Source organism: Panthera onca, chromosome A1, assembly GCF_046562875.1.
Source record: "Panthera onca isolate mPanOnc1 chromosome A1, mPanOnc1 haplotype 2, whole genome shotgun sequence".
Lineage (NCBI taxonomy): Eukaryota > Metazoa > Chordata > Mammalia > Carnivora > Felidae > Panthera > Panthera onca.
The window spans coordinates 157,848,291-157,873,319 of record NC_138339.1 but is presented as its reverse complement, the minus strand read 5'-3'; positions in this window follow the sequence as shown (position 1 = coordinate 157,873,319).

Below are 25,029 nucleotides of genomic sequence, written 5' to 3'. Positions count from 1 at the left end.
GCGGGGCTCGAACCCACGGACCGCGAGATCATGACCTGAGCCGAAGTCAGACGCTTAACCGACCAAGCCACCCAGGCGCCCCGCTTTTTAGCTTCTATGCCTAGGATTCCAACATTTCTAACTTTGTGAAACAAACAGATGTTTCCGCACAGTGATTTTACACCGCGTTAAGTATGTGACACTTTTCATAAATAAGCCATTTATCAACTAACATCTTGCTTCGCTGAGAAGTGTTTGAAAACCTATGAGGAAAACGAGATACACTCCACGCTGAAATCTTACCGTGGAGAAACCATCCTTCAACTACCATCAGGTCTCACTATGTTAGAGGTATTCGACAACGTATGTGGGGCCTACGAATAAAGTGTCATATACTCGAGTCTGGCAAATAACACTGTGCGGAAACCATCTTCCAACCAGCATCCTGTTTCAGTACGTTAGACCCCTCTTAGCTTGAAGACCCATGTGGGGCCTACACCGAATGTGCCATGCACTCAACCCTGGGAAACAACCGTGTGGTGAAACCATCTATCCACCAACGTCGGGTTTCACCAAGTTAGAAGTGTTGGAGGGCCCGTGCGGGGCCAACACCGAAACTGCCGTATGCACGACTGTATGAAACATCTTTCAACTGGCATCTGGTATCCCTACGGTTAAAACCATCTTTGAAACCTATGCGGAGCCTATGCGGAAAGTGCCACACACTCAACTCTGCACAAGAGTCTGCTCAAACCCTCAGCCAACTAACCTCTTGTTGCACAAGGTTGGACCAGTTTGAAAACCTATGCGACACCTTCAGGGAAAGCGCCTTGTACTCAAATATGGGAAACAACAACATTTTGGGGAACCCTCCTTCAAGAAACATTCGGTTTCACTAATTTGGACGGGGTGGAAAACGTACGCGAGCAACTATGAGAGAAGCGCCATATCCTCCACTCTGTGAGACAACACTGTGGTGAAACCATCTTTCAACTACCATCTGATGTCACTAATTTGTAAGTGTTAGAAAACCCACGCGGGCAACGAGACGGAAAGCGCCATCACTCAGCTCTGTGAAACAACAGTGTGGTGAAACCATCCTTCAACTAACATCTCGTTTCACCGTTGGAAGTTTCTGTAACCATTTTCGGGGAATTACGATGAAAGTGACATAGACTTGATTGTGTGAAAGAGTGTTACGGAAAAACGGTCTTTCAACTAATATCTTGTTTCACTAACAGAAGCACTTGAAACCCTAGGCCGGGTCTATGAGGAAAGTGCCGTCTACTCAACTCTGCGAGACAACACTGAGGTGAAAACCTCTTTCCACTACCATCTGATTTCAGAAATTTAGAAAAGCTTAAAAACTGAAGAGGGACCTAGAGGAAGGTGCCATATACTCCACTCTGTGAAACAATACTGTGGGATAAAAATCTTTCCATTAACAACTTGTTTCACGGTTAGAAATGCTTTAAAACACACACTAGGGACTATGGGGAAAGTGACATATACTCGACTCTAAAGACTGCTTGTGGGGAAACCATCTTTCAACTAACTTAACGGTTTCACGTTGCTAGGCGTGTTCCAAAACCTATGCATAAAGTGCCACATAGTCAAGTCTGGCAGACAACACATCTTTCAACTAATGTCTTGTTTCACGACACTAGAAGTGGCTAAAAACCCATGCGGGGACTACAGCCAAAGTGCCCGGTACTCAACCCTGTGAAACGTTTGTGTGGTGCAAACGTCTATCAGTTAACATCTGGTTTCGCTAACTTAGTGTGCTTGAACACCCGTGCGGGGGGGCGACATCCAGAGTGCCACATACACGCCTGTCTGATACGTTGCGGGGGCAACCATCTTTCAAGGAACAGCCCATTACGCTAAGGTGGAAGCGTTTGAAAACCTGTGAGGGGCCTAAGCGGAAGGTGCCAAATACCCATCTCCCTGTGAAACAACACTGTGGGGCAACTGTCTTTCAGCTACTACCTGGTTTCACAAAGTCTGAAGTGTTTAGAAACACTTGAGTGGCCTCCCCGCAAGGTGCCATATACACGACTCTGTGAGGAGACCACTGTTCGATTAACATCCGGTTTCACTAAGGTTCAAGTGTTTGGAAAACTGTGCTTGGGATACACGAAAGTGCCATATACTCGATTCTGCGAAGCAGCAGTGTAATGAAAACAATCGTTCAACTACCATCTTGTTTCGCTAGGTTCCAAGTGTTGGAAAATCAATGCAGGGCCTATGGTGAAAGCGCCGCATCCTCAACTCTGTCACAACGCACTTTGTGGAAATGGTCTGTCCATTGACCTGTCGTGTCGCGTAGAAGTCTGTGAAGGTCTATGTGGGGAACGATGTGGAGAGTGACACGTACAGGACACTGTAGAGAATCCTGTGGAGACACCCTCTTTCAACTAACATCTTGGTGCACTAAGTTCGAAGTGTTTGAAGACCTATGCAGGGACTACGCAGAGAGTGCCATAAGCTCAACTCTGTAAAACAACAGCGTGGTGATACCATCCTCCAAATATCACCTGGGTTCACTTGTCAGACGTGTTTGAAATGCCATGCGGCCGCTACACCGAGTGTATCTTACATTGCACTGTGTCAAACAACACTTGGAGGAAGCCGTCCTCCAACTCACATCTTATTTCCCTAAGTTTGATGTGTTTGAAAACCATGCGGGGCCCACAACGAAAGTGCCATATACTCAACTCCGAGAACAGACACGATGGTGACACAGTCTTTCTCCGAGCATCTGGATTCGCGAGGTTACAAGGGTTTGAAAAGACGGGGGGAGGGGGCTTAGGTGCATAGCACCATAGGCTCAACTCTGTGAGACAACATGGGAGAAACTGACTTTGAACTAAAAGCTGGGCCACTAAGTTAGAAGTGTTTGAAACCCCTGGGGGGGGGGGGGGCCTCTGAAGACCGTGCCGTATACTCGACTCTGTGAAACAACACTGTGGGAAAACGATCTTCGACTACCAGCTGGTTTCTCTAAGTGAGCAGTGTGTGGAAATCCTGTGCTCTCATAGGATTGCCTAATCGCAAGGTGCCCTATACTCAACTGTGTGAATACCAGTGTGGTGAAAGGATCGTTCCACTACTATCTGGTTTCACTGTTACAAGTGTTTGAAAACACATGCGGGGCCCATGTGGCTAGCGCCATACGCGCCACTCAATCAAACAACACTGTGGTGAAACCACCTTTCAATTAACTTCTCACTGAGCGTGGTTGCAAGGGTTAGGAAACCTAAGTGTGGGCCACACGGAGAGTGCCATACGGTCAAGTCTGTGAAACAACACTGGGGAAACCATCGTTCAACTACCATCTGGTTTCCCTAGGGTAGAAGTCTTTGAACACCCACGGGAAGCCTAACGGTTAAGTGCCGTGCACTCAACTGTGAGAGACAATGGTGTGGCAAAACGATCTTTCAACTAACATCTGGTTTCCCTGCTTCAAGCCTGTTTGAAAACTATCCAGGGTCTATGAGGAAAGTGCCATAGTTTCAACTCCGAGACACAACACAGTCGGGGGAAACCCTCTTCCAACTAACACGTTGTTTCAGTAAGTTAGAAGTGTTTGGAAACCACGCGGAGATGACACCGAAAGCGCCACCAACTCATCTCTGTGAGACCCTGTGGAGGAACCATCTTTCAACTGACATCTCATTTCACAAAGTGACAAGCGTTTGAAAACCCATGTAGGGCCTGCGCCGAAAGTGCCACCTAGTCAACTCTGTGAAACAACACTGCGGGGACTCCACCTTTCAACTAAACTCTCGTTTCACTTAGAAGTGTTTGAGGACCGTATGCGGTTCTACGTAGAAAGTGCCATGTGCTCAACTCTGTAAAACAACACGGTGGGGAAACCACCCTTCAAATACCATCTGGGCTCCCCTGTTAGAAGTGTTTGAAAACTTCTGCAGCGCCGACACCGCAAGAATCATACACTCCACTCTGTCAAACAACACCTGGGGAAGCCGTCCTCCAACTCACATTTTAATTCACTATGTTAGATGTAGATGCAAACCATGTGGGGCCTAGTCCGAAAGTGCCATATGCTCAACTCTGTGAAACGGCACTGCGGGGGGAAAGATCTTTCTTCTAGCCTCTGGTTTCACTAGGTTACAAGTGTCTGAGAAGACCCACGGGACCTAGGCGCGTAGACCATGCACTCAACTCTGTGACACAACACTGTGGTGAATCCATGTTGCAGCTAACTGCTCTTCACTCAGAAGTGGTTGAAAACCTATGCCATTTCTACAAAGAAAGTGTCATATGCTCAACTCTGCACAACACGACTGCGGTGAAACCGTCTTTCAAATAACATCCGGGTTCAGTTCGTAGGAGTGTTTCGAAACTTGCCGGGGGTGGGGGTTGGGGGGGGGGGGGCTTAGGCGGAAAGTGCCATCTGCTCCACTGTCAATTTTTTTTAGGGAAACCGTCTTCCAACTAATATCTTGTTTCACCATGTTAGACGTACGTGAAAAACGTTGCTAGGAACAATGAGGAAAGTGCCATGTTCTCGACTCTGTGAAAACACACTGTGGAGAGAACCGTCTTTTCAACTAACCCCTTGTTTGCCTAAGTTAGAAGAGTTTGAAAACGTATGCAGACGTGGACGGTGAGTGCCATATACTCGGCTATGGGGAAAAACACGGTGGGGAAAACACCTTTCAACTGACATCTCAGTTCACTAAGGCAGACGTGTTTGAAAACCTATGGAGGCGTATGTAGAAAGGGACGTACACTCAACTCTGTGACACAACCTTGCGGGGAAAGCATCTTCCAACTACCATGTGGTTTCACTAAGTTGGAAGTGTTTGAGAAGCATCCGGAGACTACAACGAAACTGCCGTATACTCAGCTCTCTGAGACGCTGTGGGGGAAAACCATCTTTCCAATCACATCTCGTTTCACAATGCTAGAAGTGTTTGACAACCTATGCAGGGCCTATGCGGAAAGTGCCATACACTCAACTCTGTGAGACAACACTGTGGGTCTCCACGTTTCACCTAACCGCTCGTTTCGCTTAGTGAGAAGGGCTCGAAAACCTACGTGGGTACTACGCAGAGAGGGCCCTGTGCGCAACTCTGTATGTAAAACAACACTGTGGTGAAACCCTCCTTCCGACAGCATCTGGGTTCCCTCGCTAGAAGTGTTTGGAAAGCTACGCGGAGCCTAGCCCGAAAGTATCTCCCACTGCGCTCTGGCAGATAACACTTGGTGAATGAAAGCCGTCGTTCCGCTGACATCTCGCTTCGCTAAGGTACACGTAGCTCCAAACGTTGCGGGGCCTACAACGAGAGTGCCATATACTGAACCCTGTGAGACGACACTGTGGGGACACAATCTGTCTCCTAGCATGTGGTTTCACTAAGCCACACGTGTTTCATAAGGCTCGCAGGCGCCTAGCGCACGGGACCGTACGCTCTCAACTCTAGGAAACAACACTGTGGGGAAACCGTCCTTCAACTACCATGTGGTTTCTCTAAGGTAGAAGGGTTTGAAAACCTACGAGAAGCCTAACTGTTGAGCGCCGTCTACTCAACTGTGAGAAACGATGGTGTGCTGAAACGAGCACTCAACTAGCACCTGGTTTCACTAACTTAAGAGTGTTCGGAAACTGTTGGGGGTCTACGCGGCAAGGGCCCTACCCTCAACTCTGTGAGACACTGGGGGGAGACCACTTTTCAAATGGCAGCTCGTTTGCCAAAGTGTCAAGGGCTTCAAGACCCATGCGGGGCCTGCGACGAAAGTGCCGTAGAGTCAACTCTGTGAAACAACACCGTGGAGACGCCACCTTTCAACACACCTCTCGTTTCCCTTACTGAGAAGAGTTTCAGAAACGAGGGGCTTCCTACGCAGAAAGCGCCATGTGCTCAACTCTGTAAAACAACACTGTGGTGAAACCATCCTTCAAATAGCATCTGGGTTCCCTTGTTAGACGTGTTTGAAAAGCGATGCGGAGCTCACACCAAAAGTATGAGACACCCCACTCTGTCAGACAACACCTGCGGTGTGTGTGGGGGGAGGGGGGAGGGCGGAGAAGCCGTCCTTCAACTAACAGCTTACTTCACTATGTTACCTGTGGCTGCAAACCGTTCGTGCGGGGCCTACAGCGAAAGTGCCATACACTCAACTCTGTGAAACAACACTGTGGGGAGACCGTTTCAACTAACACGTGGTTTCACTAAGTTAGAAGTGTTTGAGAAACCCGTCGGGGCCTAAGCACAACGTGCTATATGTGTGTGTATATATATATATATATATATATATGTATATACACAGAGCACTGTCCCACTGCACATTGCAGGAGCCATCTTCTGGCTAACAGCTTGCATCACTAACGTAGAAGTGTTTGAAACCCTCTGTGGGGAGCCAGGGGGAAAGTGACATATACTCGACTGTGGGAGAGAATACTGTGGACTGACATCACGTTTCACTGGGCAGAGGTGTCTGAAAACCCATTCGGGGCCTATGACGAAGGTGCCATATACGCGACTCTGTCGAGAGGCACTTTGGGGAAACCACCTTTCAAATAACATCCCGTATCGCTAAGTTAGATTTGCCGGAAATCCTCTGCGGGCAAAGAAGGGGCAAGTGACATTTACTCGGCATTGTGAGAAAGTCCTGTGGAGAAGCCATCTTGCAACTAACATCTTGGCTCACTGAGGGAGAACTGTTTGAAAACCTATGCGGCGCCCACATGTAAGGTCAGTGCCACAAACTCGGCTCTGTGAAGGAACATCTTGTATCGCTAAGTTAGACCAGCAGTTTGAACAAACGCCTATCGTGGGGCCTCAGTGGAAGGTGTCATATACTCGACTCGGGCAAACTGCACTTTGGAGGAACGCTTTCCACTCACCTCTGGTTCCACTAACTTGGAAGTGTTTGCAATCCCATGTGGGGCCTAGACCCTCAGCGCTGTGAAACAACACTGTTGGGGAAACCGTCTTTCAACTACATTGGGTTTCACCAGGTAAGAAGCGTGTGAAGGAAGCCTGTGGGGGCTTTATGCGGCGCGTGCCACTCAACTCTGTCAAAGGTTTGCCCTTCGGGGAAACCATCCTTCACCTGACATCTTGTATCACTAAGTCAGAAGCGTTTGAAAACCTATGCAGGGCACGATGTGGAAAGTGATATGTACTCGATACTCTGAAAGAATCCTGCAGAGAAACCATCTCTCAGCTGACATCTTGTTTGACTAAGTTGCAAGAGTTTGAAAGCGTATGCAGACGTACACGGCAAGTGCTCTGTCCTCGACTGTGTGAAACAAAACCGTGGAGGGCGGAAGGGGGGGGGGGTGAGGAAACACCTTTCAGCCAACATCTCCTTTCCCTAAGTGGGAAGAGGCGGAACAGTGATGGGAGGCCTATAGTGAAAGTGCCATACACTCACCTTTGTGCAGCTGCACATTTGGGGAAACCGTCTTTCCAGGAACATCTTGTATCACCAGGTTGGCATTGTTTGAAATCCTATGCGGAGAACGACGTCGAAAGTGACCCTCCACCCCGTGAAGGTGTACTGTGGAGAGACCACCTTTCAGCTAGCATCTCGTTTCACTCCGTTCCAAGTGTTTGCCAACCTACGTACGGTGGCTTGCGTAGAAAGTGCCCTTACACTCCATCATGTGAAACACGGTGTGGCGAAACGGTCTTTCTCCTAATATCTTGCTGCACTAAAAGAGAGCTGTCTGACAACTGTGCGGGGCCTGCAAGGTAGGTGCCGTAGAGTCACCCGTGTGAAGGCACACTCTGAGGACACGACCTTTTAGCTAACACCTAGTTTCACTCAGTTCCAAGGGCTTGAAAACCTGCGCGGGGACTGCGCGTCAAGTTCCACGTACTCAACTCCGTCAGACTTCACTCTGGGGAAGCCAACACTCAACTAACAGCTTGTATCAATCACTAGGTTAGAAGAGTTTGAGAACCTATGTGGGGAACGATGTGGAAAGTGACATATACCAGCCACTGTGAAAGAATCCTGTGGAGCAACCATCTCTCACCTAACATCCGGTGTCACAACGTTGGAGGTGTTGGAACACCTATGTGGGGGGCGGGGGGGGGGGGGCTATGTGGAGAGTGAAGTGCCATGTACACAAGTCAGTCAATCTGCACTCTACGGAAACCATCTTTCCACTAACCTCTGGCTCCACTAACGTGGAAGTGTTGGAAAACCCATGTGGGGCCTAGAAGGAAAGTGCCATACCCTCAACCCTGTGAAACAACACTGTGGGGAAACCATCTTTCCACTCACATCTTGTTTCACTAAGGAAGAAGTGTTGGCAAACCTGTGGGGGCTTAGGCGGAAAGTGTCATACCCTCCACTCTGTCAAGCAGCCTTTGGGGAAACCATCTTTCCACTACCATCTTATTTCACCATGTTAGAAGTGTTTGAAAAACTGCTGGGAACGAAGATTCGTCTTCAACGGAATTCTCGAGTTCCTCAGAATTCTCGATTCAGAGAAAACATACTGTGGAGAAACCATCTTTCAACTCACATCTGGTTTCTGTCAGTTAGAAGTGTTTGAAAAACTTACGCGGGCCCATGCGGAAAGGGCCGTATACCCAATCCTGCGAAACAACCCTGGAGAGTAACCAGCTTTCACCTAATGTGTGGTTTCGCTCAGTGAGAACTGTTTGAAAACCTACGCGGGGCCTACAGGGTAAGTGCCATATACTCAACCCTGTGATACAACACTGTGGGGAAAATATCTTGTAACTAGCCTGTCGTTTCACTACGTGAGAAGAGTTTGACAACCTATGCAGGGAATGATGTGGAAAGTCACATATACCAGCCATCGCAAAAGACTCCTGTGGAGAAAGCATCTTTCAACTAACATGTTTCACCAAGTTGGAAGTTTTGAGAAGCTATGCAGGGCCTCCAAGGTCACTGCCATATACTCATCTCTGGGAACCAACACGGTGGGAAAGCATCCTTTGAACTAACATCTAGTTTCACTAAGTTAGAAGGGTTTGAAAAATTATTCAGGGACTGTGCAGAAAGAAAGTGCCATATATTCAACTCTGTCAAAACGGCACTTTGGGGAAACCGTCTTTCAACTAACATCTTGTTTCTCCATGTTGGAAGCGTTTGAAAAACTGCTGGGAACGACGACGAACGTGCCATACACTCAACTCTGTGAAGTAACACTGTGGGGGAAAAACCATCGTGTGGCTAACATCTTGTTTCACTGAGTTAGAAGTGTTTGAAAACCTCGGCGGGGACTAGGTGGAAAGTGCCATATACTCAACTCTGTCAAACTGCACTTTCAACTAACGTGCAGCCTACACAAGACACGAATTACACGGAAACCCACACATATCTCACACATACCACAGTACCCAAACACACAACACACAAACCCAAAACATTTAAGGAAAACACACCACACACGGCCACCCGTGCAATACACTCAAGACACTTATATAACACACATACACACACACACACACACACACACACACACACCCTGCACATTCCACACACCTGGCACGCCGCATTGGCCACCTTCCTACGACATACACACCTGCATGACACATACACCGTCTACACATGCATACATCACACACACCACATGCTCACCACACACTCACCATGCATATGCCACAGACATGTCCAACACACATCACACATGCCCCACACACCCACAGTTACCCCCCTCGCACAGTATTACCACACTCCACACATATACAGCACACGGTTTCCAAACAAACCACTGCCCGTATACCACGCATACACCCTCCACATGCACACCCCACACCCCAAACCCACGCCACTTATACGGAAGACAGATGCTCCCTCCTCTACACGTCGACTACCAGGACACCACACACACTGCACATAGAGACACAAATGTGACACATATGCCACACAGCCACATCACTCCTACACCGAACACACAACAGGGTACCAACATACCTCGCTTGACACGTGAATACCACACAAACACCTCACCCAGTCACCACATACACACCAAACCACTTACACCTCGCACAGACATCTTCCACACACTACTTACTACACCTAATACACGGACCACACATATACCCACCGTACACTACGTATAGCCCACAAACACACCCCGTATATACACCACATACATGCCAAACTCATACCGCACACAACGCACTTACACTACACAGACACCGCATCCACAATACACACACCATGAGAATCCATACATCTATGAAGTACGGACACCACGCACACCACACACACACCACACTTTTACTGCCCAAACTCCACCCGTATGCCACACCACAAAACCACACGTGCACCACATACAAAACACACATGCCATAGAAAGACCATACACGCACATACGTTCTATGCGGCGCATACCTAGCTGATATACTACAATCACAACACATATATGACCCTTGAAGACAACACAGAAGGACACATACAGCACCTCCAAAACACTGACACACCATACACACACCACATTCACCACACAAATAACATGCACAGACACAAACGTTATATACAACATACGTGCCATCCATACTTTAGAGATGTAAGATGTTAGCTGAAAGATGGCTTCTGCAATGTGCAGTTTGACAGAGGGCACGACGGGTTTCTCAAACACTTCTAACGTAGTGAAACCAGGTGTTCGTTGAACCCGTTTCCCCACAGCGTTGTTTCACAGAGTTGAGCATATGGCACTTTGGCTGTAGGCGCCGCATGGTTTGCAACCCCATGGTGACATAGTGAAGTAAAATGTCAGTTGAAGGACGGCTTCCCCAAAGTCTTTGCCAGAGTGCAGTGTAAGATACTTTCGGGGTAGGCTCCGCATAGGTTTTCAAACACTTCTAACAGTGAACCATGATGCTATTTGAAGGATGGTGTCACCGGTGTTGTTTTACAGAGTTGAGCATATGGCACTCGTTGCGTAGAACGCACGTAGGTTTTCAAACCCTTCTCACTCAGTGAAACGAGCGGTTGGTTGAAACGTGGAGACCCACAGTGTTGTTTCACAGAGTGGACTATAGGCACTTTCTGCGCAGGCCTTGCATGCATGGGTTTTCAAACACTTGTAAGTTTGTGAAACGAGAAGTCACTTCAAAGACGGTTTCCCTAGGGCGTCTCATAGAGTAAGTCCCTTTGGGGTGTAGCTCCTCATGGTTTTCAAACTGACACACGTTAGTCGGAAGATGGTGTCCCCACTGTGTTCTGTCACAGAGTGGAGCATATGGCACTCTCCTCACAGACCCTGAATAGTTTTCAAACACTTTTAAATTAGTGCAACCAGATGTTAGTTGAATTATTGTTTTAGCACACCATCGTTGTTCACCGTTGAGCGTAGAGGTATGGCACTTAACCAGTTGGCTTCTCATAGGTTTTCAGACACTTCTAGCTCAAAGAAACCACATAGAGGTTGAAAGGTGGTCTCCCCAACCGTGTTGTTTCACGGAGTTGCGTGTTTGGTACTCTCCACCCAGGCCCCGCATGTGTTTTAAACACTTGTAACCGAGTGAAAGCAGATGTTGGGAGACTGTCTCTCGACCGTGACGGTGCCCAGGGCTATGTGGCACTTTCGGTGTGATCCCCGGATGGCGTTCAAACACCTCTAACTTAGTGTAACAAGAAATTGGGTGGACGATGGGTTCCCCACAGTGTTCTGTCACAGAGTTGACTCTATGGCGCTTACCTCTAGGTCCCGCCTAGTTTTCAAGCCATTTTAACGTAGCGAAACCCGACGCTTCACTCTTTTTTTCCAGAGGTGAGTATCAGGCACTTTCCCTGTAGGCCCCGCACGTATTTACTAAGGTTTCTCACGTTGTGACACGTAGCCGTTAGTTGAATGATGGTATCCCCACGGTACTTCCTAAAGTTAGGTACAAGGCACTGGTCGGGGTAGGCCTACGGGGTTTTTCAAACACTTGTGACTTAGTGAAACAAGATGTTAGTTGAAAGATAGTTTCCCTCAAGGGCTGCCTGGTAGAGCTGAGTACATAGAGCTTTCCACCTGGGCTCCGCATAGGTCTCCAAGCGCTTCAAACTTAGTGAATAAGACGATAGGAGAAAGCTTTCCCTAAGGTGTTTCATGGTATTGCGTATGAGGCACACTCGGTGTAGGTGCTGCATTTGCTTTGAAACACTTTTAACTTGGTGAAAGAAGATGTTAGTGGCAAGATGTTTCCCTCACACTTTTCTGTTTCACAGAGTTGAGTGCATGGCACTTTCCCCGTAGGGCCCACGTAGGCTTTCCAATTCTACTTGGCGAAGCAAGAGGTTAGTTGCAAGCCGGATACCATGGGTTTTCAAACACTTCTCACTTTGTCAAATCAGATAGATGTATGTTACTTGAAAGTCGGTTTCCCCACGGTGTTGTTTCACGGAGGTGACGCTATGGCCCTTACCCTGTAGGCCCCGCCTAGGTTTTCAAAGAGTTCTCACTTACTGAAACCGGATGTTAGGTGAAAGACTCTTTCCCCGTAGTTGTTTCACAGAGCTGCGTGTAGGCGTTTCCGCCTAAGCCCCGCAGAGGTTTGCAAACGCTTCCAACCTACCGAAACAGGATTTTAGTTGGAAGGTGGTTCCCCCACAGCGTTTCATACACTTCAGCCTATGGCGCTTTCCGTTTCGTCCCCACATGGGTTTTCAAGCACTTGAAACCCTATGCGGTGAAAGCAGATGTTAGTTGGTAAAAGGCGTCACCACACTGGGGTTTCACAGCGCCGAGGACATGGCAGTGTCTTTGCGGCCCCGCAAGCGTTTGCAAACACTTCCCACTTAGTTAAACCAGATGTTATTTGAAAAGTGGTTTGTCTACAACGATCCTTGACACAGCGAGGAAAGTGCGCTTTGCTTTTTAACTTCTTTTTTAAAGTTCCTTTATTTTTTGAGACAGAGAGAGATAGAGCTGAACGGGGGAGGGTCACGGTGAGAAGGAGACACAGACTCTGAAACAGGCTCCAGGCTCTGAGCTGTCAGCACAGAGCCTGACGCGGGGCTCGAACCCACGGACCGCGAGATCATGACCTGAGCCGAAGTCAGACGCTTAACCGACCAAGCCACCCAGGCGCCCCGCTTTTTAGCTTCTATGCCTAGGATTCCAACATTTCTAACTTTGTGAAACAAACAGATGTTTCCGCACAGTGATTTTACACCGCGTTAAGTATGTGACACTTTTCATAAATAAGCCATTTATCAACTAACATCTTGCTTCGCTGAGAAGTGTTTGAAAACCTATGAGGAAAACGAGATACACTCCACGCTGAAATCTTACCGTGGAGAAACCATCCTTCAACTACCATCAGGTCTCACTATGTTAGAGGTATTCGACAACGTATGTGGGGCCTACGAATAAAGTGTCATATACTCGAGTCTGGCAAATAACACTGTGCGGAAACCATCTTCCAACCAGCATCCTGTTTCAGTACGTTAGACCCCTCTTAGCTTGAAGACCCATGTGGGGCCTACACCGAATGTGCCATGCACTCAACCCTGGGAAACAACCGTGTGGTGAAACCATCTATCCACCAACGTCGGGTTTCACCAAGTTAGAAGTGTTGGAGGGCCCGTGCGGGGCCAACACCGAAACTGCCGTATGCACGACTGTATGAAACATCTTTCAACTGGCATCTGGTATCCCTACGGTTAAAACCATCTTTGAAACCTATGCGGAGCCTATGCGGAAAGTGCCACACACTCAACTCTGCACAAGAGTCTGCTCAAACCCTCAGCCAACTAACCTCTTGTTGCACAAGGTTGGACCAGTTTGAAAACCTATGCGACACCTTCAGGGAAAGCGCCTTGTACTCAAATATGGGAAACAACAACATTTTGGGGAACCCTCCTTCAAGAAACATTCGGTTTCACTAATTTGGACGGGGTGGAAAACGTACGCGAGCAACTATGAGAGAAGCGCCATATCCTCCACTCTGTGAGACAACACTGTGGTGAAACCATCTTTCAACTACCATCTGATGTCACTAATTTGTAAGTGTTAGAAAACCCACGCGGGCAACGAGACGGAAAGCGCCATCACTCAGCTCTGTGAAACAACAGTGTGGTGAAACCATCCTTCAACTAACATCTCGTTTCACCGTTGGAAGTTTCTGTAACCATTTTCGGGGAATTACGATGAAAGTGACATAGACTTGATTGTGTGAAAGAGTGTTACGGAAAAACGGTCTTTCAACTAATATCTTGTTTCACTAACAGAAGCACTTGAAACCCTAGGCCGGGTCTATGAGGAAAGTGCCGTCTACTCAACTCTGCGAGACAACACTGAGGTGAAAACCTCTTTCCACTACCATCTGATTTCAGAAATTTAGAAAAGCTTAAAAACTGAAGAGGGACCTAGAGGAAGGTGCCATATACTCCACTCTGTGAAACAATACTGTGGGATAAAAATCTTTCCATTAACAACTTGTTTCACGGTTAGAAATGCTTTAAAACACACACTAGGGACTATGGGGAAAGTGACATATACTCGACTCTAAAGACTGCTTGTGGGGAAACCATCTTTCAACTAACTTAACGGTTTCACGTTGCTAGGCGTGTTCCAAAACCTATGCATAAAGTGCCACATAGTCAAGTCTGGCAGACAACACATCTTTCAACTAATGTCTTGTTTCACGACACTAGAAGTGGCTAAAAACCCATGCGGGGACTACAGCCAAAGTGCCCGGTACTCAACCCTGTGAAACGTTTGTGTGGTGCAAACGTCTATCAGTTAACATCTGGTTTCGCTAACTTAGTGTGCTTGAACACCCGTGCGGGGGGGCGACATCCAGAGTGCCACATACACGCCTGTCTGATACGTTGCGGGGGCAACCATCTTTCAAGGAACAGCCCATTACGCTAAGGTGGAAGCGTTTGAAAACCTGTGAGGGGCCTAAGCGGAAGGTGCCAAATACCCATCTCCCTGTGAAACAACACTGTGGGGCAACTGTCTTTCAGCTACTACCTGGTTTCACAAAGTCTGAAGTGTTTAGAAACACTTGAGTGGCCTCCCCGCAAGGTGCCATATACACGACTCTGTGAGGAGACCACTGTTCGATTAACATCCGGTTTCACTAAGGTTCAAGTGTTTGGAAAACTGTGCTTGGGATACACGAAAGTGCCATATACTCGATTCTGCGAAGCAGCAGTGTAATGAAAACAATCGTTCAACTACCATCTTGTTTCGCTAGGTTCCAAGGGTTGGAAAATCAATGCAGGGCCTATGGTGAAAGCGCCGCATCCTCAACTCTGTCACAACGCACTTTGTGGAAATGGTCTGTCCATTGACCTGTCGTGTCGCGTAGAAGTCTGTGAAGGTCTATGTGGGGAACGATGTGGAGAGTGACACGTACAGGACACTGTAGAGAATCCTGTGGAGACACCCTCTTTCAACTAACATCTTGGTGCACTAAGTTCGAAGTGTTTGAAGACCTATGCAGGGACTACGCAGAGAGTGCCATAAGCTCAACTCTGTAAAACAACAGCGTGGTGATACCATCCTCCAAATATCACCTGGGTTCACTTGTCAGACGTGTTTGAAATGCCATGCGGCCGCTACACCGAGTGTATCTTACATTGCACTGTGTCAAACAACACTTGGAGGAAGCCGTCCTCCAACTCACATCTTATTTCCCTAAGTTTGATGTGTTTGAAAACCATGCGGGGCCCACAACGAAAGTGCCATATACTCAACTCCGAGAACAGACACGATGGTGACACAGTCTTTCTCCGAGCATCTGGATTCGCGAGGTTACAAGGGTTTGAAAAGACGGGGGGAGGGGGCTTAGGTGCATAGCACCATAGGCTCAACTCTGTGAGACAACATGGGAGAAACTGACTTTGAACTAAAAGCTGGGCCACTAAGTTAGAAGTGTTTGAAACCCCTGGGGGGGGGGGGGGGCCTCTGAAGACCGTGCCGTATACTCGACTCTGTGAAACAACACTGTGGGAAAACGATCTTCGACTACCAGCTGGTTTCTCTAAGTGAGCAGTGTGTGGAAATCCTGTGCTCTCATAGGATTGCCTAATCGCAAGGTGCCCTATACTCAACTGTGTGAATACCAGTGTGGTGAAAGGATCGTTCCACTACTATCTGGTTTCACTGTTACAAGTGTTTGAAAACACATGCGGGGCCCATGTGGCTAGCGCCATACGCGCCACTCAATCAAACAACACTGTGGTGAAACCACCTTTCAATTAACTTCTCACTGAGCGTGGTTGCAAGGGTTAGGAAACCTAAGTGTGGGCCACACGGAGAGTGCCATACGGTCAAGTCTGTGAAACAACACTGGGGAAACCATCGTTCAACTACCATCTGGTTTCCCTAGGGTAGAAGTCTTTGAACACCCACGGGAAGCCTAACGGTTAAGTGCCGTGCACTCAACTGTGAGAGACAATGGTGTGGCAAAACGATCTTTCAACTAACATCTGGTTTCCCTGCTTCAAGCCTGTTTGAAAACTATCCAGGGTCTATGAGGAAAGTGCCATAGTTTCAACTCCGAGACACAACACAGTCGGGGGAAACCCTCTTCCAACTAACACGTTGTTTCAGTAAGTTAGAAGTGTTTGGAAACCACGCGGAGATGACACCGAAAGCGCCACCAACTCATCTCTGTGAGACCCTGTGGAGGAACCATCTTTCAACTGACATCTCATTTCACAAAGTGACAAGCGTTTGAAAACCCATGTAGGGCCTGCGCCGAAAGTGCCACCTAGTCAACTCTGTGAAACAACACTGCGGGGACTCCACCTTTCAACTAAACTCTCGTTTCACTTAGAAGTGTTTGAGGACCGTATGCGGTTCTACGTAGAAAGTGCCATGTGCTCAACTCTGTAAAACAACACGGTGGGGAAACCACCCTTCAAATACCATCTGGGCTCCCCTGTTAGAAGTGTTTGAAAACTTCTGCAGCGCCGACACCGCAAGAATCATACACTCCACTCTGTCAAACAACACCTGGGGAAGCCGTCCTCCAACTCACATTTTAATTCACTATGTTAGATGTAGATGCAAACCATGTGGGGCCTAGTCCGAAAGTGCCATATGCTCAACTCTGTGAAACGGCACTGCGGGGGGAAAGATCTTTCTTCTAGCCTCTGGTTTCACTAGGTTACAAGTGTCTGAGAAGACCCACGGGACCTAGGCGCGTAGACCATGCACTCAACTCTGTGACACAACACTGTGGTGAATCCATGTTGCAGCTAACTGCTCTTCACTCAGAAGTGGTTGAAAACCTATGCCATTTCTACAAAGAAAGTGTCATATGCTCAACTCTGCACAACACGACTGCGGTGAAACCGTCTTTCAAATAACATCCGGGTTCAGTTCGTAGGAGTGTTTCGAAACTTGCCGGGGGTGGGGGTTGGGGGGGGGGGGGCTTAGGCGGAAAGTGCCATCTGCTCCACTGTCAATTTTTTTTAGGGAAACCGTCTTCCAACTAATATCTTGTTTCACCATGTTAGACGTACGTGAAAAACGTTGCTAGGAACAATGAGGAAAGTGCCATGTTCTCGACTCTGTGAAAACACACTGTGGAGAGAACCGTCTTTTCAACTAACCCCTTGTTTGCCTAAGTTAGAAGAGTTTGAAAACGTATGCAGACGTGGACGGTGAGTGTCATATACTCGGCTATGGGGAAAAACACGGTGGGGAAAACACCTTTCAACTGACATCTCAGTTCACTAAGGCAGACGTGTTTGAAAACCTATGGAGGCGTATGTAGAAAGGGACGTACACTCAACTCTGTGACACAACCTTGCGGGGAAAGCATCTTCCAACTACCATGTGGTTTCACTAAGTTGGAAGTGTTTGAGAAGCATCCGGAGACTACAACGAAACTGCCGTATACTCAGCTCTCTGAGACGCTGTGGGGGAAAACCATCTTTCCAATCACATCTCGTTTCACAATGCTAGAAGTGTTTGACAACCTATGCAGGGCCTATGCGGAAAGTGCCATACACTCAACTCTGTGAGACAACACTGTGGGTCTCCACGTTTCACCTAACCGCTCGTTTCGCTTAGTGAGAAGGGCTCGAAAACCTACGTGGGTACTACGCAGAGAGGGCCCTGTGCGCAACTCTGTATGTAAAACAACACTGTGGTGAAACCCTCCTTCCGACAGCATCTGGGTTCCCTCGCTAGAAGTGTTTGGAAAGCTACGCGGAGCCTAGCCCGAAAGTATCTCCCACTGCGCTCTGGCAGATAACACTTGGTGAATGAAAGCCGTCGTTCCGCTGACATCTCGCTTCGCTAAGGTACACGTAGCTCCAAACGTTGCGGGGCCTACAACGAGAGTGCCATATACTGAACCCTGTGAGACGACACTGTGGGGACACAATCTGTCTCCTAGCATGTGGTTTCACTAAGCCACACGTGTTTCATAAGGCTCGCAGGCGCCTAGCGCACGGGACCGTACGCTCTCAACTCTAGGAAACAACACTGTGGGGAAACCGTCCTTCAACTACCATGTGGTTTCTCTAAGGTAGAAGGGTTTGAAAACCTACGAGAAGCCTAACTGTTGAGCGCCGTCTACTCAACTGTGAGAAACGATGGTGTGCTGAAACGAGCACTCAACTAGCACCTGGTTTCACTAACTTAAGAGTGTTCGGAAACTGTTGGGGGTCTACGCGGCAAGGGCCCTACCCTCAACTCTGTGAGACACTGGGGGGAGACCACTTTTCAAATGGCAGCTCGTTTGCCAAAGTGTCAAGGGCTTCAAGACCCATGCGGGGCCTGCGACGAAAGTGCCGTAGAGTCAACTCTGTGAAACAACACCGTGGAGACGCCACCTTTCAACACACCTCTCGTTTCCCTTACTGAGAAGAGTTTCAGAAACGAGGGGCTTCCTACGCAGAAAGCGCCATGTGCTCAACTCTGTAAAACAACACTGTGGTGAAACCATCCTTCAAATAGCATCTGGGTTCCCTTGTTAGACGTGTTTGAAAAGCGATGCGGAGCTCACACCAAAAGTATGAGACACCCCACTCTGTCAGACAACACCTGCGGTGTGTGTGGGGGGAGGGGGGAGGGCGGAGAAGCCGTCCTTCAACTAACAGCTTACTTCACTATGTTACCTGTGGCTGCAAACCGTTCGTGCGGGGCCTACAGCGAAAGTGCCATACACTCAACTCTGTGAAACAACACTGTGGGGAGACCGTTTCAACTAACACGTGGTTTCACTAAGTTAGAAGTGTTTGAGAAACCCGTCGGGGCCTAAGCACAACGTGCTATATGTGTGTGTATATATATATATATATATATATATGTATATACACAGAGCACTGTCCCACTGCACATTGCAGGAGCCATCTTCTGGCTAACAGCTTGCATCACTAACGTAGAAGTGTTTGAAACCCTCTGTGGGGAGCCAGGGGGAAAGTGACATATACTCGACTGTGGGAGAGAATACTGTGGACTGACATCACGTTTCACTGGGCAGAGGTGTCTGAAAACCCATTCGGGGCCTATGACGAAGGTGCCATATACGCGACTCTGTCGAGAGGCACTTTGGGGAAACCACCTTTCAAATAACATCCCGTATCGCTAAGTTAGATTTGCCGGAAATCCTCTGCGGGCAAAGAAGGGGCAAGTGACATTTACTCGGCATTGTGAGAAAGTCCTGTGGAGAAGCCATCTTGCAACTAACATCTTGGCTCACTGAGGGAGAACTGTTTGAAAACCTATGCGGCGCCCACATGTAAGGTCAGTGCCACAAACTCGGCTCTGTGAAGGAACATCTTGTATCGCTAAGTTAGACCAGCAGTTTGAACAAACGCCTATCGTGGGGCCTCAGTGGAAGGTGTCATATACTCGACTCGGGCAAACTGCACTTTGGAGGAACGCTTTCCACTCACCTCTGGTTCCACTAACTTGGAAGTGTTTGCAATCCCATGTGGGGCCTAGACCCTCAGCGCTGTGAAACAACACTGTTGGGGAAACCGTCTTTCAACTACATTGGGTTTCACCAGGTAAGAAGCGTGTGAAGGAAGCCTGTGGGGGCTTTATGCGGCGCGTGCCACTCAACTCTGTCAAAGGTTTGCCCTTCGGGGAAACCATCCTTCACCTGACATCTTGTATCACTAAGTCAGAAGCGTTTGAAAACCTATGCAGGGCACGATGTGGAAAGTGATATGTACTCGATACTCTGAAAGAATCCTGCAGAGAAACCATCTCTCAGCTGACATCTTGTTTGACTAAGTTGCAAGAGTTTGAAAGCGTATGCAGACGTACACGGCAAGTGCTCTGTCCTCGACTGTGTGAAACAAAACCGTGGAGGGCGGAAGGGGGGGGGGGTGAGGAAACACCTTTCAGCCAACATCTCCTTTCCCTAAGTGGGAAGAGGCGGAACAGTGATGGGAGGCCTATAGTGAAAGTGCCATACACTCACCTTTGTGCAGCTGCACATTTGGGGAAACCGTCTTTCCAGGAACATCTTGTATCACCAGGTTGGCATTGTTTGAAATCCTATGCGGAGAACGACGTCGAAAGTGACCCTCCACCCCGTGAAGGTGTACTGTGGAGAGACCACCTTTCAGCTAGCATCTCGTTTCACTCCGTTCCAAGTGTTTGCCAACCTACGTACGGTGGCTTGCGTAGAAAGTGCCCTTACACTCCATCATGTGAAACACGGTGTGGCGAAACGGTCTTTCTCCTAATATCTTGCTGCACTAAAAGAGAGCTGTCTGACAACTGTGCGGGGCCTGCAAGGTAGGTGCCGTAGAGTCACCCGTGTGAAGGCACACTCTGAGGACACGACCTTTTAGCTAACACCTAGTTTCACTCAGTTCCAAGGGCTTGAAAACCTGCGCGGGGACTGCGCGTCAAGTTCCACGTACTCAACTCCGTCAGACTTCACTCTGGGGAAGCCAACACTCAACTAACAGCTTGTATCAATCACTAGGTTAGAAGAGTTTGAGAACCTATGTGGGGAACGATGTGGAAAGTGACATATACCAGCCACTGTGAAAGAATCCTGTGGAGCAACCATCTCTCACCTAACATCCGGTGTCACAACGTTGGAGGTGTTGGAACACCTATGTGGGGGGCGGGGGGGGGGGGGCTATGTGGAGAGTGAAGTGCCATGTACACAAGTCAGTCAATCTGCACTCTACGGAAACCATCTTTCCACTAACCTCTGGCTCCACTAACGTGGAAGTGTTGGAAAACCCATGTGGGGCCTAGAAGGAAAGTGCCATACCCTCAACCCTGTGAAACAACACTGTGGGGAAACCATCTTTCCACTCACATCTTGTTTCACTAAGGAAGAAGTGTTGGCAAACCTGTGGGGGCTTAGGCGGAAAGTGTCATACCCTCCACTCTGTCAAGCAGCCTTTGGGGAAACCATCTTTCCACTACCATCTTATTTCACCATGTTAGAAGTGTTTGAAAAACTGCTGGGAACGAAGATTCGTCTTCAACGGAATTCTCGAGTTCCTCAGAATTCTCGATTCAGAGAAAACATACTGTGGAGAAACCATCTTTCAACTCACATCTGGTTTCTGTCAGTTAGAAGTGTTTGAAAAACTTACGCGGGCCCATGCGGAAAGGGCCGTATACCCAATCCTGCGAAACAACCCTGGAGAGTAACCAGCTTTCACCTAATGTGTGGTTTCGCTCAGTGAGAACTGTTTGAAAACCTACGCGGGGCCTACAGGGTAAGTGCCATATACTCAACCCTGTGATACAACACTGTGGGGAAAATATCTTGTAACTAGCCTGTCGTTTCACTACGTGAGAAGAGTTTGACAACCTATGCAGGGAATGATGTGGAAAGTCACATATACCAGCCATCGCAAAAGACTCCTGTGGAGAAAGCATCTTTCAACTAACATGTTTCACCAAGTTGGAAGTTTTGAGAAGCTATGCAGGGCCTCCAAGGTCACTGCCATATACTCATCTCTGGGAACCAACACGGTGGGAAAGCATCCTTTGAACTAACATCTAGTTTCACTAAGTTAGAAGGGTTTGAAAAATTATTCAGGGACTGTGCAGAAAGAAAGTGCCATATATTCAACTCTGTCAAAACGGCACTTTGGGGAAACCGTCTTTCAACTAACATCTTGTTTCTCCATGTTGGAAGCGTTTGAAAAACTGCTGGGAACGACGACGAACGTGCCATACACTCAACTCTGTGAAGTAACACTGTGGGGGAAAAACCATCGTGTGGCTAACATCTTGTTTCACTGAGTTAGAAGTGTTTGAAAACCTCGGCGGGGACTAGGTGGAAAGTGCCATATACTCAACTCTGTCAAACTGCACTTTCAACTAACGTGCAGCCTACACAAGACACGAATTACACGGAAACCCACACATATCTCACACATACCACAGTACCCAAACACACAACACACAAACCCAAAACATTTAAGGAAAACACACCACACACGGCCACCCGTGCAATACACTCAAGACACTTATATAACACACATACACACACACACACACACACACACACACACACACACACCCTGCACATTCCACACACCTGGCACGCCGCATTGGCCACCTTCCTACGACATACACACCTGCATGACACATACACCGTCTACACATGCATACATCACACACACCACATGCTCACCACACACTCACCATGCATATGCCACAGACATGTCCAACACACATCACACATGCCCCACACACCCACAGTTACCCCCCTCGCACAGTATTACCACACTCCACACATATACAGCACACGGTTTCCAAACAAACCACTGCCCGTATACCACGCATACACCCTCCACATGCACACCCCACACCCCAAACCCACGCCACTTATACGGAAGACAGATGCTCCCTCCTCTACACGTCGACTACCAGGACACCACACACACTGCACATAGAGACACAAATGTGACACATATGCCACACAGCCACATCACTCCTACACCGAACACACAACAGGGTACCAACATACCTCGCTTGACACGTGAATACCACACAAACACCTCACCCAGTCACCACATACACACCAAACCACTTACACCTCGCACAGACATCTTCCACACACTACTTACTACACCTAATACACGGACCACACATATACCCACCGTACACTACGTATAGCCCACAAACACACCCCGTATATACACCACATACATGCCAAACTCATACCGCACACAACGCACTTACACTACACAGACACCGCATCCACAATACACACACCATGAGAATCCATACATCTATGAAGTACGGACACCACGCACACCACACACACACCACACTTTTACTGCCCAAACTCCACCCGTATGCCACACCACAAAACCACACGTGCACCACATACAAAACACACATGCCATAGAAAGACCATACACGCACATACGTTCTATGCGGCGCATACCTAGCTGATATACTACAATCACAACACATATATGACCCTTGAAGACAACACAGAAGGACACATACAGCACCTCCAAAACACTGACACACCATACACACACCACATTCACCACACAAATAACATGCACAGACACAAACGTTATATACAACATACGTGCCATCCATACTTTAGAGATGTAAGATGTTAGCTGAAAGATGGCTTCTGCAATGTGCAGTTTGACAGAGGGCACGACGGGTTTCTCAAACACTTCTAACGTAGTGAAACCAGGTGTTCGTTGAACCCGTTTCCCCACAGCGTTGTTTCACAGAGTTGAGCATATGGCACTTTGGCTGTAGGCGCCGCATGGTTTGCAACCCCATGGTGACATAGTGAAGTAAAATGTCAGTTGAAGGACGGCTTCCCCAAAGTCTTTGCCAGAGTGCAGTGTAAGATACTTTCGGGGTAGGCTCCGCATAGGTTTTCAAACACTTCTAACAGTGAACCATGATGCTATTTGAAGGATGGTGTCACCGGTGTTGTTTTACAGAGTTGAGCATATGGCACTCGTTGCGTAGAACGCACGTAGGTTTTCAAACCCTTCTCACTCAGTGAAACGAGCGGTTGGTTGAAACGTGGAGACCCACAGTGTTGTTTCACAGAGTGGACTATAGGCACTTTCTGCACAGGCCTTGCATGCATGGGTTTTCAAACACTTGTAAGTTTGTGAAACGAGAAGTCACTTCAAAGACGGTTTCCCTAGGGCGTCTCATAGAGTAAGTCCCTTTGGGGTGTAGCTCCTCATGGTTTTCAAACTGACACACGTTAGTCGGAAGATGGTGTCCCCACTGTGTTCTGTCACAGAGTGGAGCATATGGCACTCTCCTCACAGACCCTGAATAGTTTTCAAACACTTTTAAATTAGTGCAACCAGATGTTAGTTGAAATATTGTTTTAGCACACCATCGTTGTTCACCGTTGAGCGTAGAGGTATGGCACTTAACCAGTTGGCTTCTCATAGGTTTTCAGACACTTCTAGCTCAAAGAAACCACATAGAGGTTGAAAGGTGGTCTCCCCAACCGTGTTGTTTCACGGAGTTGCGTGTTTGGTACTCTCCACCCAGGCCCCGCATGTGTTTTAAACACTTGTAACCGAGTGAAAGCAGATGTTGGGAGACTGTCTCTCGACCGTGACGGTGCCCAGGGCTATGTGGCACTTTCGGTGTGATCCCCGGATGGCGTTCAAACACCTCTAACTTAGTGTAACAAGAAATTGGGTGGACGATGGGTTCCCCACAGTGTTCTGTCACAGAGTTGACTCTATGGCGCTTACCTCTAGGTCCCGCCTAGTTTTCAAGCCATTTTAACGTAGCGAAACCCGACGCTTCACTCTTTTTTTCCAGAGGTGAGTATAAGGCACTTTCCCTGTAGGCCCCGCACGTATTTACTAAGGTTTCTCACGTTGTGACACGTAGCCGTTAGTTGAATGATGGTATCCCCACGGTACTTCCTAAAGTTAGGTACAAGGCACTGGTCGGGGTAGGCCTACGGGGTTTTTCAAACACTTGTGACTTAGTGAAACAAGATGTTAGTTGAAAGATAGTTTCCCTCAAGGGCTGCCTGGTAGAGCTGAGTACATAGAGCTTTCCACCTGGGCTCCGCATAGGTCTCCAAGCGCTTCAAACTTAGTGAATAAGACGATAGGAGAAAGCTTTCCCTAAGGTGTTTCATGGTATTGCGTATGAGGCACACTCGGTGTAGGTGCTGC